This window comes from Humulus lupulus, chromosome 7 (assembly GCF_963169125.1).
Source record: "Humulus lupulus chromosome 7, drHumLupu1.1, whole genome shotgun sequence".
In the NCBI taxonomy this organism is placed as follows: domain Eukaryota; kingdom Viridiplantae; phylum Streptophyta; class Magnoliopsida; order Rosales; family Cannabaceae; genus Humulus; species Humulus lupulus.
In genome coordinates, this window is record NC_084799.1 from 51497628 (window position 1) to 51511280 (window position 13653).

General features: G+C 34.1%; 1 long non-coding RNA gene across 1 annotated transcript; it reads right to left on the reverse strand.

The window, feature by feature from the left end:
- Positions 1-12508: 12508 nt before the first annotated feature.
- On the reverse strand, positions 12509-13650 carry LOC133792533 (uncharacterized). The gene is made up of 2 exons (XR_009874252.1): positions 13297-13650; positions 12509-12610 (listed from the first exon to the last, which is right to left on the reverse strand). It is a non-coding gene; the product is annotated as an uncharacterized LOC133792533 (long non-coding RNA).
- Between the last annotated feature and the right edge of the window lie 3 nt (positions 13651-13653).

Consider the following 13653-nt stretch of genomic DNA (forward strand, 5'->3'; position numbering starts at 1 on the left):
TTAAGATATTGATTTTAAAATTTAAAATTGATTAAATTTTGAAAAATATCTTTTTTTCAGCCAATTAATAAAATATTTTTTTTAATAAATGAGATATATATTAACTTTGGTTAATTGTTGATAAATCTTATTTAAATTAAATTAATATTTTTTTTCAAATTAACCTAAAACCATGTTGATTGTTATATTGACTTATTTTTTGTAAAAAAAATTAATTAATTTGAATTTTTTTGATAAATTCTAGATAATTAATTGCGGTATTTTTGCAAATGAAATAAATTGTGGTATTTTTGCATAAATTCATAGAATTGCTCATATAGTAACATGATTAGGCACATTCAATTATAACATGTCTGTTTGCACTATATGTGGTATTTTGCAATTGGGCTTAGATGCATATAGTGGCCCATATGTTTGTTAGATATATGGTATTTTGCCAAATAAAATATTCATAAAATGATAGGTTTTATTTGGGCCTATTAGAAAATGTAAAGTTTAAATTCCTCTCTTGTGGGTGATTCCACTTGTGAATGCTCATTTGCTTTGCATGACTAAGTTGGCCTAATCAATTAATAACAATTAATAAAACAAATGTTTAAATTCTTGTCTTTTGGACCTTGTATGGAAGATATGAGGCCTTTGTAGTGGGAACGACATACTGGACCCAGCCCTCCTCCATACAAGCCCAATTGTTAAGGCCCATTTACCTGAGTTGGACTTAATTATATAGGTTCATTATATTAGTTAAACCTAAATATTGATTAGCAACAAATTAATTGAATTTGTTTCAATGTGACATTTTAGAATTAATAAGAAATTATAGGACTTTGATTTTAAAAAAATTTAACCTGTTTAATTTTTTGGGAAAACCATAGTCATTAATTTTCTAAAAATAAATAATAAAAATAATTTTTTTTTAAAATTTTATAATGATCTTTTTTTAAGAATTATATTCGATCTCCACCGTTGGTTTAACATAGTCAATAGCTTAATGGGACCTTGAGGCGCTTTGATTCGTCCCCCTACGGAAGGTGTTCATTAGTTATTTTGACAATGTTAGATTTCGAAAGATAGATAATTATAGGTCAAATTCTACTAGACTCACCCCTACGGTGATTACTAGGACTAAATCTATGATTATTGAAACCGTGGGTCTAGCTCATAAAATAAGAGATTTTGTTTTCTTATCTTGATCGAATAGTAGGTTGTTAATAGTGGTGTCCATCATTAAATGAGTTTACAACTCTATTAAACTAGTTGTATTTTTTACTCTCGCCAACCGGGACAAGGATATCATAGATTAGTTAAAAACCTAAAGAAATAGAGATATGATTGTTTTTGGTATTTTTTCTCATATCTTACATATTTTTGGTATATGTTGAGCTATTTCTTGAAACATGTGTGAATAAAAGTTTTATTGAGCAAATGTGATTGATTTCTATTTTATTGGTAATTTGTAGTTTTGAGTTATGGTTGTGTCTACTCCCATCCTTTCTCAACTTTCGATGGAGAAACTCACTGGAGAAAACCTCCTTAAATGGAAGCAAACATCAACATTATGTTGATTGGTGACAACTCCAAGTTCGTCATGACTGAGGAATCCCCAGAAGTTCCAGCTGAAGGAGCTACCAAGTTTGTGAGGGACAAGTATGAGCGTTGGCAGGCGGCCAACAACAAGGCGCGGTACTACATGTTGACTAGTATGGTCGACACTCTCAAGACAAAGATGGAGAATCTCGTGATAGCCTACGAAATCATGGATCAACTCCAAGACATGTTTGGTGTAAAGTCAGCGCAGACTCGTTTTGAGGCCACCAAGAATTATGCCAATGCTCGAATGGCACCTTCTCAACATGTTCGTGATCACCTGATCAAGATGACAAACTACTTTCAGGAAGTTGAACTGCATGGAGCCAGATGAGGAAACTCAAGTTGGCTTAATCCTCAACAGTCTTTCTCCGGCTTTCCTTCCATTCACCACCAACTATGTGTTGAATAAACTCAACTATGGTCTGACGCAGCTCATGAATGAGCTTTAGAGTTTTGATTCTATCATGGGTGGACCTAGTAAGGGAGGAGAAAAGAAGACAACTACTACTACTGCTGCTGATCCAACTAAGGCTGAAGCTAACCAAGCTTCGTCTTCAAAAGCTGGAAACAAGAGGAATGGTGGGCAAAACAACAACCCCAAGCCTGCAAAGGCGAGTGCACAACCAAGTGCACAGACGCCTAAGGGGAAAAATAAGAAAAACAAGAAAGGTAAAGATAAATGTTTTCATTGTAAAGAGAAGGGGAATTGGAAACAGGATCGCCCCAAGTTTCTAGCAGATAAAAACAAAGGTAATGATTATAGTTCATTTATCTTGGAAACATATGTTTTAGAGAATGATAACTATGTTTGGATTATTGATTCTGGATCTACTAACCATGTTTGTAACTCTTTACAGCTTCTTGAATCGTGGGAGGAAGTGAACGAAGGCGGCTTAAAGCTTAGAGTTGGGAATGGAGCATTTGTTGCAGTCCAAGCTAGAGGAAGAGCTCATCTGAAGTTCGGAAATAAATTTTTAATAATTTAAAAGATGTATTTTTTATTCCGGATTTTAGTAGAAATTTAATTTCAGTTTCCATGTTGCAATTAGAACGATTTGTTATGACTTTCGCAAGTTTTAATATATCTATTTCTTTCAATGGATCACAATTGTGTATTGCATGTTTGGAAAACGGGCTTTATATTCTGCGACTTAACGAACCCCTCGCTCTTAATAATGATTTATTCAAAGTAGCTAAACATAGGACCAATAAACGTCAAAAGACCGATAACGATAATATGACGTATTTATGGCACTTGAGACTAGGTCACATTAGCTATGATAGCATTCAAAGACTTACAAAGGACGGACCTTTGAGGGAACTCACCTTAGGTGAATTACCTGCCTGTGAATCTTGTCTAGAAGGCAAACTAACCAAGCGTACATTCTCTGCAAAGGGTGATAGGGCCAAAGAACCACTTGGTCTTGTGCATTCAGATGTTTGTGGACCTTCGAATGTACAAGCCAGGGGTGGTTTTGAGTATTTCGTCACTTTCATTGACGATTACTCTAGATACTCATGTCTTTACCTAATGCATAGGAAGTCAGAAACATTTTCCAAGTTTCAGGAATTCCTAGCAATGGCTCAGAACTAATTAGGTAAAACGTTAAAGATCTTGCGATCTAATAGGGGTGGAGAATATTTGGATATGCAGTTCCAAGATCATTTAACTAAACTTGGGATTTTATCACAACTTACTGCCCCAGCTACTCCGCAACAAAATGGTGTAGCAGAACGGCGGAACAGAACTTTATTGGAAATGGTTAGATGCATGCTTAGTTACTCAACTCTACCAACTTCGTTCTGGGGACATGCAATTGAAACTGCGAACGACATTCTCAATGTCATGCCGTCAAAATCAATCCCCAAAATACCTTTAGAACGCTGGAATGGTCGTGAACCTAGTTTACGCCATTATAGAATCTGGGGGTGTCCCGCTCACGTCCTGAGGAAAAAAGAGGGAGAGCTAGAACTGCAAACTAAAGTTTGCATGTTTGCTGGCTATCCTAAAGGTACTCGGGGTGGACTTTTCTATAGTCATTCAGAAAAGAAAGTGTTTACTTCTACAAATGCAACTTTTCTGGAAAATTACTATGTCCAAAACTTTAAACCTCACAGCAAAGTAGTTTTAGAGGAGATGGTTAAAGAATTTACTCCAACCAATGTTCCATCGTCATCAACGCGAGTTGATGATGAAATTCCCACTCTTCACGTCCAACCGACGCAAGTCGATTTAAATGAAGAAAGTACCACTGTTACTGAGCAAACAGTCACGGAGCCTCGTCGTAGTGGGAGGGTTTCTAGGAACCTAGTTCGCTATGGCTTGGATGGTGAAACCAATATGGTTGTTGGTGACACTAGTGATGATGATCTGTTGTCTTTCAAACAGGCAATGGCTAGCCTTTAAAAGAAACTATGGCTTGAAGCCATGAAACAGGAAACGGAGTCCATGTACTCAAATTTCGTCTGGGATCTTGTGGAAGCACCTAGTGACTTTAAGGTCATTGGGTGCAAGTGGATCTACAAGAAGAAATGAGGTGTTGATGGAAATATCGAGACTTATAAAGCTCGATTAGTGGCAAAAGGTTATACCCAAAGAGAAGGCGTGGACTATGAGGAAACTTTTAGTCCGGTAGCCATGCTCAAATCCATTCGCATCCTCCTATCCATAGCAGTTGCTCTCGACTATGAGATCTGGCAAATGGATGCCAAGACAACTTTTCTTAATGGAAATCTTGACGAAGTCATTTATATGGATCAACCAGAAGGATTTAAAGTATCTGGACAAGAAGGAAAAGTTTGCAAGTTAAGTAGGTCCATCTATGCACTTAAGCAAGCTTCTCGTTCCTGGAATCTTAGGTTTAATGAAATAATCAAAACCTATGGCTTTGAACAAAATATTGATGAGCCCTGTGTTTACCAACTGAAGGCAAATCAAATAGTGGTATTCCTAGTTCTTTATGTAGATGATATCTTACTCATTGGAAACAGTGTTAAGAAATTATCAGATATGAAGAATTGGCTGAGCACTCAATTCCAGATGAAGGATTTGGGTGAAGCAAGTTATGTCTAGGTATCCAGATCATCAGGGATAGAAAGAAGAGACTCTTAGCTCTATCTCAAGAAGCTTACATAGATAAAGTGCTTGAACGTTTCTCAATGAAAAATTCCAAGAAAGGACATCTACCGTCCCGCCATGGAATTCATCTTTCAAAGAAGCAGTCTCCCAAGATTCTTAAAGAAGAAGATGCAATGAGAAAAGTTCCTTACGCATCTATAGTTGGAAGTTTGATGTATGCCATGTTGTGTACTAAACCAGACATCTGCTATGCAGTGGGAGTAGTGAGCAGGTATCAGTCAAACCCAGGACCAGAACATTGGATAGCAGTTAAGCATATCCTGAAGTATTTGAGACGGACTAGGGATTATATGTTAGTCTACAAGGGTGGTGTTCTGAACCCTGTAGGCTACACCGATTCAGATTTTCAGACTGATGTCGATGACAGGAAGTCTACTTCTGGAATGGTGTTTACTCTTGGGGTGGAGCTGTGATTTGGAGAAGCTTAAAGCAGTCTGCAATCTCAGACTCCACCATGGAGGCTGAGTACATAGCCGCGTCAGAAGCAGCTAAGGAAATAGTGTGGCTAAAGAAGTTTTATTCGGATCTTGGTGTTATTCTAGAAATGGATAAACTGCTTGTGTTGTTTTGTGACAATACAGGAGCGATAGCCAACTCGAAAGAACCTCGAAGTCACAAGAGGAGTAAGCATATAGAAATGAAGTATCACATTATTCGAGAATATGTGGCCAGGAGAGATGTGAAGGTTATGAAGATTGCAAGTGAAGACAATCTTGGGGATCTGTTTACAAAGACACTACCAAAAGCTACATTTGATAAGCATATCAAGGAAATGGGATTAGTAGAATTAAGGCATTAGTTTCAATTAGTGCAAGTGGGAGTTTGTCAGGGTTTTATGCCCTATTTAAAACCCAAATTCTTTGTAATCTCATTTTATTATCAATAAAAGAATAGAAATCATTTTTTGACTTGGTCAATCACTTTGCTCACATGTTTTGTTTTCATGATTATTTGTTTAATATAAACTTCAATTAAATATCGAGCATATAGCTAATCTTATTTATAGTGACGTAATAACAGTGGAATATAAGTATGATTATATGTTCAAAATAAGTTAGTCCTAAGATTAGTCAATGCACAGGATTTACACTGACTTGCAAATCTACGATATGAACTACTTACACATTACAGTGTTATGTTCTTTCCAAAACATTAGCAAAGTAGATAAGATCGGATGTATTTGTTACATCGGACAGGACCGATATTGACAGTTGATAAGATAAGTAAAGATACCGTTATTATCTATTCTTTGCTCCAACGCAATTATTCTGGATAGCAGAACATCATTTTCCTTCTCTAGCGCAGCTATGCGATTGCTTACATCTGACGATCCAGAGTTACGTCTTGCAGAGGAAAGATCCCTGATCCTCTCGTCCAGGCCATCTAGTTCCCCCACGCGCTTCTCAAGCGCTTCGATTCTCTGAGTGTTGCTCACCATTTGTGTGTTCTGCCAAGCTTTCTCTAACCTGGCTCTGATACCAATTGTCACGGGCCGACTATTTGGGTGCTCCAATGTAATGACCCAACTACTCTAGACCTTGGACCATTAACGAAAACTATACATAGACACTAATCTTAACAAAACTTACAAGTGAAAAGATCATAACTTTATTAAAACTTGTAAAAACAAATGTTAGACTTACATAAAATCTCAAGTAGGATATGAGATCCCATTGTTTTAAAAACAAAACATAACATAATGGTAATTAAAAAGAGATTACATAAATAGGTGCGGAAAAATATACATAAATCATAAATAAAGACTTCATCCTCAAAATCGAAACTCTCGACTCTTTGAATCCATTCCGCCTCAATACACATTCCCCAAGCTTCCAAGAATCTTACCTACCACTAACACTATTTTCCTGCACATATAAACAAAAAGGAATGAGCCTAATGCCCAGCAAGGAAAATCTAACATATAGTCATACACATAGAAATTCATAATGCAACATAAAACATACTATAACACTTATGTCACATGCATACTATAATGGCCATTATTACTTGGGGTCCCATAAACTAAACAAGTCATATGCCCATTAGATTAGTGGGGTCTTGCTAGCTAAGCAAGTCATATGCCCATAATCTATTTGGGGCTTGTTAGTCATATAGGTCATATGCCCAAGTCTACAATCATACTTAACATAACATATTACATAACATAAAATCATAAGATAACATATAAAATCATATAACACATAAATCCTATCCTATTTTCCTTACCAAAATAACCGGGATATGGGAACTGATTTGGGACCTTGGAACACTCCTAAAAACCATTTGTAATAAGGTGAGTATATTGAAGAAAAGGAATGAAGGTGAAAAAGGGACTATGCTATCAAAATATACTTACCAAAAACCTTGTGCTTAAGAACTTGGATTTCCTAACCAAGAATAAGAATAAGGTTAGAATGAGTAGAAGACTATGAGAATTTTTAAAGAACATAATACAGAAATGGACTAGAGTTTGGAAATACCTTGAAGACTTCTATGATCAATCTAAACCTTGAACTGAAATGCGAATAAACCTTACTTCCCCAAGTGTTTGATAAGCTTATAATGATCAAGCTTATAATTCTCAACCCAAGTGTTTACACTCTCACACTCACTTAGCAACTTGCAGCCTCTGAACTTAGAGTAATGGATGAATAAATGGCTGGGTACTAGTGTTAGGGTTTTAAGCCCTAATTAAAACCCAAATTCTTTGTAATCTCATTTTATTATCAATAAAAGAATAAAAATGATTTTTTGACTTGGTCAATCACTTTGCTCACATGTTTTATTTTCATGATTATTTGTTTAATATAAACTTCTATTAAATCCCGAGCATATAGCTAATCTTATTTATAGTGACGTAATCACAGTGGAATATAAATATGATTATATGTTCAAAATAAGTTAGTCCTAAGATTAGTCAGTGCACCGGATTTACACTGACTTGCCAATCTACGATATGATCTACTTACACATTACAGTGTTATGTTCTTTCCAGAACATTAGCAAAGTAGATAAGATCGGATGTATATGTTACATCGGACAGGACCGATATTGACAGTTGATAAGATAAGTAAACATACCGTTATTATCTATTCTAGTCATATCATTTAGTTGACCATAGGTCAATTCAATCTCAATTCTTAGTGGTTAGTATTCTAACTGATTGTATTATTTGAGTTCTTTGACTTGTTCGTTACCAGCTTACCCTACGGACTAGCCCAAACTTACATCTTGGGAACTCGGTAGTATAATTGAGTGGGAGTGTTAATCATAGATATGAACATCTATAACTTCTGATGAAGAAGTGAAACGATGGTTTCCTTTTAGTTTGGTTCAAGGTGTTAAATGATAGAGATCTCATTTCAGTAATTAAATTAGTTTACTGAAATATCATTTACAAGGAACTAAGTGTTTTAAGGATAAAATACAATGAGGGGTAAAATGGTATTTTAGTCCTATCTCATTGTAGACTGTCTATAAAGGATTGAGTGACAATTATGATTGTAAAAATGGATAATTAATAGCGTATATATATTTGTTATAGAGTGTTCTATGAATTCAAAAGTGCAATTCCAAGTCTATAGTGGAGTCACGAGGAATTAATAAGTTAGTAAATTAATTTGTTATATTTATGATAACTTATTGGACCTTGATTTCATAGGCCCATGGTCCCCATTGAACCTTGGATAAAATCATCTAGATAGTCTCAATTAATTGATTTAATCATTAATTAGAATTATCAAAGTTGACCAGGTCAATTTTGGATAGTTTCACAGAGTTGTGTAATTTTGAGAAGAAAAGAGAAATTATGGCAGATTTATTAATTAAGATAAATTGGTATCTAAATTAATAAATAAGTTTAAATCAATGTTCAAATTATAAATAATTAATTTGATAAAGGATTTAAATAATTATTTAATTAATTAAATCAATAGAAAATAATACAGGCCATGATTTTAAGTCCAATGAGCTTATAATCAAATGGGAAATTTCACGGGCCTATAGCTCATGATAATTTCGACCTAGGGCTTCAAAATGACTATTATTTTATTGATTTTTTAATTAAATTAAATGACCTAATTGAGTCTATAAAAGGAGTGCTTAGAGAGAAGTCAAAAAAATAAGATTTCTGATAAGAAGTTTGATAAATCACAAGTCAGATTTTCTGATAGTTTTAGATTCTCTCTAAACACAAGTCCTTTTCTAAGCCACTTTGTTATTTTCTCTTCTTCTCTCTATATCTATCTCATGTGTTGAGAATTGCCCACACTAGTCTAGGTGGTTCTAAGGATACATTGGAAGATTGTGAAGAAAATAGAAGATCGGTTCAGTTTCTTGATAATACTCTGCGATAGAAAGGATACAAGAGTTAGAGAAACTGAAGGAATGACTCTTTAATTCCGCTGCGTATACTGTAAGTATTCTATTTTTTGTTTCTCTTTGAATTCAATTTTAGAAACATGTTTTAGGCTATCTCGTATTAATTTGTATAATATTAGATATACATGAAAATAAATAAAGATCCTGTATAAGCTAATCCTACAACTAGGTCCTATTTATAGAGTTTAGGAATGAAAAGATCTCATTTAACTTGAATAAAAATAATGGCTTTTTAAGTGAAAATAATTTGAATTATCGTTTAGCAGAGGCTGAAGACTCGTTCAGAAAGGTGCTGGACTTATCAAGAGGTTGAAGGTTTGAATGGAAAACGTTTTTGAAAACTTTCAAAATATGCTGAGGGAGGCGATATATCGCCCCTTATAGGCGATATATCGCCTGGACCATTATGCCCGAGGCAATCGTGCATCGTTTCGTGCTTTCCGTATCTTCGTACTGCGATATATTGCCCCTTATAGCTGCGATATATCGGCATACGCTGAATATTTAAACATGAAATTACACATTTTTAGCTTAATTTGAATTGAGTAAACAGCCTTGACTAAGCCCTTTAACGTTTTCAAAGCTGCTGACTGACCTTAGAGTATTCAAATTTTACCCTTAATAAATTAAATCCTCAAAATACTTAATCATTAATAAACCTATACATAACATGTGCTATTATCTTATTGGTTCTTATCTAAACCTTATAGTATAATAAATATTATCCTCAATATCAGTCATATTAATCAAACCTTAGGTTAAAATTAATATTCCTAAACTATAGGTTAAACTTAGAAAATCTACAAGTACTACTATGAGTGTCCAAATAAATCTCAGTCTGAACCAAAAATCCACAGTCATAAAGATAATACTATTATTACTATAATACTACTATCTAACTTGCTAAGTAAAGTTCTTGGACTCTACATCCAAGTAGACAGAACGTGCGGTACTTGCAGACACTCCAAGCTAGCAAGTCAGCCTACAACACACACCTGTGGGCAAACAAACTCAGTGGTTAGCCACAAACACATCTCAGACATGCAACGGGAAATAACGAAGTATGAGCAAGCACAAAGCAAGTCATTCCTTACAACGTCCACACAACATGGCAAGTGGCATGCGATGGCCCAACGAAGACGAAAAACAAGTAACACATAGGCAATAAGCAAGCATACATGGGCAAGTATGGATAAACATCGTTTTATTAATATATAGCCTTGATAGGGCAAGGGAGTACACAACTTTGGCCCCTATCTACTGGTGGCCATGGTGCTTCCCTAAGTCACCAGGTCACCTCCCCCTAAGGAGCCTTCTAGGGATACAAGGTCTTTCCAGTAACATATATGATTTTTGTCTGGGAGACATATGTGTAATTACAAAATTGCCACTACCCTACCCCATGAGGTTGCTTGGTGCAAGACTTAACTAATGATCAAGCACCAAGGCATGCTCACTTACAAAATGCCCCATGTGGGTGTGCCAAAGGGGCAGCATGCCACATTAAGCAGCCCATAAAACAACCTGCTAAACAACTATTTAAACTCTTAAGCAACCATATAAATCAATATGTTAAGCAACCCTTTAAGCTACCTAACCAATCATTATATAAAGTAACTCAAATAAACATAATTAAACAATTCTATGAAATTTTTTAGTATTGATTTTGTTAGTTAAGTTAATTAGGTTTCTTATTGTTTTTTTTAAGTCATCATAAAAAATTTGAATGCCCTTCTGGCCACATTGTTTTAATATTTAAACAATTTAATCTTTAGGCTATCTTCATCTAATTCAGATTTGTTGTGTACAAACAAAAAAAAATTTCATTATGTATATGCATACCCCTTATTATATTAAAATTCATATATCATGGAAAATGTGATAACAAAAGAGTGAAGTGAAGATACACTAATTTTTGGTATTTGAAGGTAGCTACAAAGTGTCATTAATTCACTTATTATTTGTTGAAGCAAGTATAATATACTATTTATATATTAATTACTCTAACTCAACCTAATAATAATAATCTTCATTTCTAAAATGTCTAACTTATATAATATAGTTAAATATGTCTATCACTATTTTTTTTTTTTTAATAATGTTAGAATTGATAATTATAATGAGGTATTCATCACTTGATTTTAAAATTTGAAGCACATATATAAGGGATTGATCCTGGTTATATAAAATGACTAAATGAGATTATTGGATGAAAAAATATACTCTTCATGCACACTATTTTAGGACACGGGAAAGAGAAAGATAAGAAGAAATAGTAAATAAGAAATAAAAAATACAAATAAATCGCAATTTAACAAAAAAATTATAAAAATGAAAAGGAAAAGAAAATGACATAATTATGCAACCAAATCATAAAAATAGTACATAGGTAATTTCCCTTTATAATAACTACCAAATTCAGAAGATGCCAATTAAAAAGAAACATACAAACTTTGAAACAATTTTTTCGAGAAAAATATTTACATACCATTTAAAGAACAAAACAAAACAATATGACCAATTTATCTCTATGCATTGGGATGTTAGAAACAATCCTTTTGTAATGAATAATATAAAAAAGAGAAAATACAATTTTGGCCTTCTGTTTTTTTCAAACATGCGATCGGACTTTATGTTTTGTAAAGTGACAATTCGAACATTATGTTTTACAAAATTAATCAAAATAGTACTTTAGACCCGATTTTGATCAAAATATTTTTAATTATAAGAACAATTCTCGAATCGTTAATGATGCGATTAGAGTTGTAAATGTAGGCGGTCCGACCCGGCCCATATTTGAAAGAGTAAGCCTAGCACGGCCCATGGGCCTGGCCCATGTCGTGCCGTGCTCGTGCTGTATCGGGCTGACCCACTTTCCTTATTCGGGTTGGCCCACTTTCCTTATTTGGGCCCACTTATGTGAAAATGGGAAATTGAACCTTCTACCTCCTATTTAACAATCAATTGACTCACCTACAATCCAAATACATTTATTTGTTTAAATTATAGTTTTAGATATTTTTATATACTTTTTAACAATACTTTCCACAAAATTATATTAAAAATAATTATTAGAATTTGAATATCTAATAATAAATACTAAAAATTTTAACTTACAAATCTTAAAATAATTATAAAAATATAAATTTGAGAAAAATAATAGACTTTTATTATAATTTTAATTTATAGATAATTGACAAATAAAAATTTATTATCATTATTAATGTCAAAATATCGAGCTTTTTATGGTGTCGTGCTTTCGAGCTAGTTTGTTTGTGCTTTCGTGTAGTGCCTTCGGGCTTGTCATGTCGTGCCGTGTTCATGTCCATGTCGTACCGTGCTGTGCCGTGCAAATTTTCAATTCGTGTCGTGCCTGACCCAAGCCTATATTTTTTCGTGTCGTGTCGTGTCGTGTTCGTGCCTCCCGGGCTCGTGCCGGTTTTGTCCCATGCTAGAAAGCCCGGCCTGGGGTTCAGAGGAGTAGAGAAAGTAGTCGATGAGCTGAATATTTTTGAATATTTTTGGACCAAAATTGGGTAAAATATACTATTTTGATCAATTGTTGAAACACGACATCTAAATTATCATTTAACAAAATACAAAAATCAATTGCATATTCGAAGAAAAAAAAAAGTGTAAAAAATAGTATTTTAACTACAAAAGAAAATAGTGAAAAAATTGACATCATACCTGATTGATTGTATTAATAGAATATGAAGTAATAGAGTCAGAATTTGGAGATCGATAATAACACTATAAATGATGTGAACACATAAACCCTTTTTGAAAGAAATGATAATTCATACTAAATTATTGAAATATAAAACAAGACTTTGATCAAAAAATAATATGAATAAGCGTTTCAAGACAGATTATACTGTAGTAAAAAAGTTCTCCAACATGTCATACATTATAAAGTAACTAAATCAAACAAAGTCATTCAGTAACTTTGGTTCTCTAAAGCATTTTGTCAAACAGTTGCAAAACCCAAACATCCACAATAGAAATTATAAATAAAACCTTCATAAAGTTCATTTACATAAGAAAGACAAGAATCAAACCCGAGTAGAAACAGAATGAGAATGTGCGTGTGTTGGTTGATTAAAACCCTCACAGAATGACCAACCTCAGAGAGAAACAGAATGAAAAGCAACAAATGTCATGGTTGGCCAAAGCCACGAACAAACCTTTAAACAGAGGAAGATGATACAAAACCTGAATAATGTCTCCCGTGAAGACCGACGACCTAAGGAGAAGGAAGGCGCAAAGACCACTGGAAGCATTTGTTGGGGTTGGAAACCATTTGCAAGTGATGAATTTAAAGAATCAAAGAAAAAGAGAACGAGAATGTGCGTGTGTGCTGGTTGATTCACAAATTAGTTATTTTTTAAAACTTACCTCTCAAATAAAGCCACATAATTAGCTAGGATGACGAAACTAGCCCCACATTCTTAACTATAGCATAAGCTATTAACTACAAATCAATGCTACAAAAGGGTACATTCGTAAATTAAAACCGCGTGAAGAGGTCAGATTGGGTGGGC